The sequence below is a fragment of the Castanea sativa genome, chromosome 3 (assembly GCF_040712315.1).
Source record: "Castanea sativa cultivar Marrone di Chiusa Pesio chromosome 3, ASM4071231v1".
NCBI classification, from domain to species: Eukaryota; Viridiplantae; Streptophyta; class Magnoliopsida; order Fagales; family Fagaceae; genus Castanea; species Castanea sativa.
Window position 1 is genome coordinate 49,067,134 of NC_134015.1, and position 6,554 is coordinate 49,073,687.

Consider the following 6,554-nt stretch of genomic DNA (forward strand, 5'->3'; position numbering starts at 1 on the left):
TTTTCAAGTATTAGTGGTAGACCTATATGAAAATGTTGAAATCCAACCAAAAATTAACACATAAGTAGTCTTCTATACGGCGTCAGAGACTATATTTGGTACGGAACCCTTGGAGCACAAAAATTGCAACAAAATATCATTTTCTTGTGTTTCTGAACTCAAGTTTAATGTGGAAGGTAGGGATTCTTTATGAATATCTTAAGATTTCTGCCTCTACTCCTTATAAAAAGTCAAGCATAATGGAACTTTATATAGGCTCTCTATTAGGATTACAAAAACCCACTTATAAGTCAACTTAAAAAAACAAAAAAAAAACAAAAAAAAAACAAAATAATCCACCAGTCTCAATCGGTCGAGTGGTATCTAGCCTAGAATTGAACGTCAATCATCCACAATCGATTGAGATGCAATCAAGGAAACAAATTCAGCAATTATTAAGCTTCTTGTGTACTTAAACATAATCTTCAAACATGTTTCTAGACACTAAGAACTTACAACTCAAAATATAATTGGACACATTTTGGATATAGGCTGGCAAAACATAATAATTTTAGCCTTAACTGTCAACATGCCTAAATAAATATGTACTTTTTAAAAAAGAGTTTTTATTTATGTGTAATCTAATTTTCAATTTTGATTTTAGAGTTGAGAGAGAGAGATATATTATTTGGTGTGTGATTGTGTGAGATATTGAATGATTAAAGTTCGCAAGCAACCATGTGGGAGATTTATTTACAAAATTTGAACTCTAAAGTTTACAAGCAACCATCATGATCAAATACAATATTATATATTATAGTTTCCTTCAGCAATAGACTCACTCGTTATTCTCAACATTCACAAGCATATAATATATTTACTTAAATCAAATTTTTAATATAATTATTCGCATCAATCGCATATATTAAGAATGATGTATAAAAAATAAGATAAACTTATGTATCTTATATATGATCAAGGGGAATAAATTTAAAATTAAGAGAGAAAATTAGTTGTTTGAAGATAATTTTTTTTAAATATTTTTTTAAACATCAATAATTAGGGTAGGGGGATTTCAACTATGGATGTCTCCATTGAAAATATTTGAAGGTAACAATTGAGTTATGTTGGAGCGTTTTAATATTACATAATTAAAATTGATTTATTTTACAACATAAATGTAAAGATGTGGGAGTTTACATAGAAGATAAGGAGTTAGTGAAAATGTTTTAACCCACATTGAAAATGAGAGAGACTATTTGATTCTTTTTAATTGTGATGCTTAATGAGTTAATATGAATTGACTCAAATATTGGGCTAGTACATGTGCGAGGGGGAGGTGAAGGGATGAGGTGTCAAAAATGGAAATGAATCAGCCATTAAGTCTGATTTTCTTAAAGAGATGGAGATTTTTTATTTTTTTTTTTTTTTTATATATATAGGAAAATGGACACACAGCTAATGAAGTCGATTTTTTAAATTTTCATTTAAAAAATAATTACAAATTTTTTTTTAAAGAGGTGGAGATTTTTTTTATAGGAAAATGGACACATAGCTAATGAAGTCAATTTTTTAAATTTTCACTTTAAAATATAATTACAAAATTGTCTACCAAAGCAAATAAAATATATAATTCAATGTAATCACTTAAAGTCTTCAAAACATGGATGATACATAAATTTGATAGATACAAGTGAAATTTAAGTAAAAAAAAAAAAGATATACTAAAAGGCAAATTACACATTCTAAATTTGACCAAAATTCAATTCAAGTCGTTAATTTTACTTTTGTTCATTTGAGTACTTTAACTTTTAAAGCTATTCAATTCGGTTTTAATGTTTAGAAAGATTTTCACTTAAATTTAGTTAGACTAAAGTGAACTGAAATACTATGTTGATATGACTCATTGAGATTTATATATTTTCTAATAAATTTGGATTTAAAATAGGTGTTCTCAACCCAAACCTATAATTCTCCATTATGCAATTGCACAAAAATGGATCAAATGCAACAAAGTGGACCAAAATGGACCCACTTGGACCACATATGACCAAAGTGGACTGAATACAACCAAAGCGAACAGAATGGACCAAGGTGGATCAAATATGATGGAATTGGACTAAATAGGACCAAAGAAGACTGAATAGAACCGAAGTGCCATAATGGACCGAATACGACGAAATGGGACCAAAGTGGACCAGATACAACCAAATTAGACCGAAGTGGACCAAATAGAAGTGGGTGTTTTAAATAATATATCATTTTGAAGGGAAAGTGAAGTAGTGTACAAACGGGGAGAGAGAAATCTAGGTTAATACTATTGTCGGGAAGAGAGTGAAGGAAGAGAAGTTTGAAAGTTGAATGGGAGTGGTGATGGATGAGAAGCCTTGCGACATTAGGGTTTATGGATAGCTTTTAAGAGACCTCATTTGCTTTTAAAATTTAAACAAACTTAAAATTGATATTTAAATAATATTTAAAAGCTTTATGCTTAACAGCTTAATGAATGAGGGAGAGAGAGGACAGCAGTACAACACAACAACTACTTGTTAAAAAAAAAAAATGAAGAAGAAAAGACATGTAATGTACCTATGCTCAAGAAAAACTATAAGACACTCTTGAAGTATGGTGAGTAGTGCTCTCTCCTAGTATATTCATTGTAGATCTCATTATTAATTTTATTAGTGGAATCCACACACAAAAAATGAGGGGAGGGAGCACTACGTTACCGTACTCTAAAAGTACCTAATAATTACTTAGAAAAAACAAAGTCTATAAACCATAGGAAGTTTACAAACAAATTGGCACCAGCCATTATATCTACCTCTAATTACCAAATACCATCCAATTTTGTAACTTCAATCACAAATCACCATCTTCTAAAACCATACTTTACTATGCAATTTTTTTCAACTTGCATATGTGTCACTTGTTATTGGATGACGTCTCTTACACATAGGTCTACCGTTAAGATGTGAAAAATAATCTAATTACCACTTAATACAAGTAGAAGTTGTGACAAAAAGTGTAACAAAGTTTGTATCCCTAAAATTTTCCGTTCAGAAATCAATGGCCTCAACTATAAACTCCAAAAAGGCAAAAATAACAAAACAACACAATATCCTATGCGATATGACATCGACATACAAGCGTTAAGAACTTTACAACGAACTCCAAAAAGGCAAACACAACAAAGCAATATGACGTTGACATACAAGCATTAAGAACTTTACAACAAAATCCAAGTAAATACAATGATTAACCACCTAAGAGGTATAGACCTAACCCCTATTATATGTATATATTGATACCCAAGAGAGACTCAGATTGTTTCATATTTTGGCCACCCTTTGAAAAAAATTTCTAAATTTTCAGTTTATTTTAAATACTGGGACTATTGATTTGGGCTTCAATGGAAGCAAATTCACATGGACTAAATGGAGGTGGGGGAAGGACTGTATCAAAGAAAGGCTTGATAAGGGTGTGTGTAATGATGAATGGAGGATTCTATTCCCACAGGCTGGTATATGGCACTTGCCAGCCACACATTCAGACCACAATCCTATATTACTGGATACATTCATAAATATGAGGAAGAATGTGAAACCATTCAGGTTTGAAGTTGCTTGGGCGAGGGACAGCTCCTATGTAGAGATAATCAAGAAGGCCTGGCAGTCAAGTTGGGAGGGCAATCCAAGCTATCAACTGTGTAGGAAAATGCAAACAACAAGGGAATATTTATTGAGATGGAGTAAAGGACTTAGGCAAAAGGACCCTCTCTCCCCATATCTTTTTATCATTTGTCAAGAAATGTTGTCAAGAATCATTAACAGAGCCATGCAAAGGGGAGAAGTAAATGGAGTGAGAGCTAATAGATTTGGCTCTATTTTTACCCATCTCATGTATGCAGATAATGTTATATTGTTCTCCAAAGCAAAATTGGTAGAAATACAGGCAATGGAGCAATGTGTAAATCTCCATTGCTCTTGGTCAGGACAGATTAATAAGAAGGAGAAGTCTAGAATTTTTGCTTCCAAGTCTGTGCACCCAACTTTTTGGAGACAGGTAACACATTTGTTGGGAATGAAGAAGCTACCCCTAGAACAAAATACTTGGGAAATCCAATGTTCTGGTCAAAAAAGAGATCAAAAAATTTTAAACACTTGGTGCAAAAAGTGGACAATAAGTTAAAGGGGTAGAAAATGAAGACCTTGTCTTAGGCAGGAAGAAATACTCCATTAAAATCAGTGGTATAAGCATTACCAGCTTATTCAATGTTTGCCTTTGATGTTCCAATGCAAACTTGTGAGCACATGGATAAATTAATGAGAAGATTTTGGTGGAAAGGAGACAATGAAAATGGGAGATATAAGGCGTGGAATGATTGGAAGTACTTATGTAAACTGAAGTGTGAAGGAGGATTGGGTTTTAGAGATTTTAAATGCTTCAATAAAGCTCTTATCGCCAAGCTGGGTCGGATGATTGCTTCAAGGCATGAAAGTTTATGTACTGAGATATTAAACGCCAAGTATAAAGTAAGGGAAGGTTGGCTGAATTCAGGTACAACTCAAAAAGCCTTTCCTATATGGAAAGGAATTGAAAAGGCTAGAGATGTGGTCTAGAGGAGCCTGCTATATGATTGGCAATGGCCAGAAAGTAAGGGTGTGGGAGGACCCATGGGTGCCTTGGTTGGAAAATTTCAAGCCTATGCCCAAGGTTGGTGTATCACAACAACAAACTTTAATGGTAGTACCCATCGATGAGAGCTAAGGAAAAAGTGCAGAGTTGAGAAACATACCTTTCTTCATTCAATTGCCATTTTTGCACCCTTTGTAGCGACATTCACTCGAGCAATAGACCTTAGTCTGTTGAAAATGAAACAAACAAATGTTATAACTAAGAATGCTTCGAATAATTTTTGTTTTTAGAAGGATGGATGTGTACCGCATAACATTCACAGTACATCTTCAGGCATTCTGATTTTAGGCAATTTTAGCCCTTTCTAAGCTTTAAAGGGTGTGTGTCCTCACGATTCTCAGTAAATATATGACAGGATCGAATTATGTTCCGTGCTTTGTCAACAATTTCTATATGCTTGATGCTGTTTTGGCACCCTAAGCAAGAACTTATTCCTGGAGTGCAGTAGCTTCCCTCCGTGAAACAATAGCAATACCTAATATAATCATCACATAATGCATATGTATAAATGAAAGCTTCAAAAAGGTAAAATGCAAGTGCAAAAATGAAACTTTAAAAAGTATACGTACAATTTTAAGTATTTTGATTTTTTACATCTACAACCCTTGCTACTAGAAGAACCACGAAGAAGGGGAATCTCTTGGGCAATTCTGAATGGCTCATGCTCATCTACACAATACACACAAGATGAAATTCTTAATCAATGTCTAATTTATTTTGTGCTTTTATTGGTCTCTACTAATAATGAACTGCAAGACATGTAACTAGACATTCCATTAAAATATATGCATAAGAATTTCTCTTTAGGAAAAAGTAGAATGCTCATGCACATGGGAGGGATAGAAAATTTTGATTTAAGAATTATAAAAACCTGCAAAATCGAAAAAAATAATGGAAACGTTGTCATAAGATCTCATAAATTTGTACACATTTATTTCCAGTTCTATAAATGCTATTAGCAAATTCTTAGAATATAGTTTAGTGGCTAATATGCATTAACAAAAGTATAATTATGGGTTGCTTAAATAAAGATTTCATAAAATAGTACAAATAATTTACTCAACAGATTTCATGAAAAAGTTGGAGCTCATTCTTGAAATTAATGAATTCAGCTTAAATATAGTCTGATGGCTAATAAGCTTCGATTCAGGTCTTGCTTGACAGTAAAATAAGCGAACCAAGCTTGAACACCTTAGTGCTCAATGTAGCTCAACTCGTTTATGGTTCTACTTAGGATGTAGTTGTCACTTAACTAGTATTGGTCTCATGGATTTCTCTTTGTTTGGCTTGAAGTGGGTTTTGCTTTTGATAGCGGTGGATCTGTTGGCTTGCTGGAGAGTTTGCTTTGGTAGACATAGGAGTAGTGGAATATCTAATGTTGCCTAGTTATTCCTTCTTATGGTGTTCGTGGAGAGAGAAATACTAAAACAAATTCTAAAACATCTACATTCAAGCTTTCATTGCCTAGACTGAAGTTGATATTCTTCAGATCAGTTGTGGATTTAGATTTCTAGCTGTTTAAATTATTGTCTGGATTTTTGGATAATTGTAACCTCAGTTCTTGACCTGTCCTTTCACATATTTTTATTGTTACTCGCAAAAATAAAAAATAAAAAATGAAAAAACATAAGCCATCATAGCTTCTAAGGATTCCTTCACAACAAGATATCCACATATACATTTCCAGTGAAAGCCAAGTAACTGAATTAATAGCTTGAATGTTGTCAAAGAAAACATAGACAAGTCCAGATATTTCTTTATGTGTGGGCGTGTGTGTTTGTGCTCACATGTTTCATGGTTTTTGAGGCTTGAGATCCTATTATTGTATATTTAATAATTTCACCTCAATTCTGTGGCACCAGAAAAAAAGGAATTTG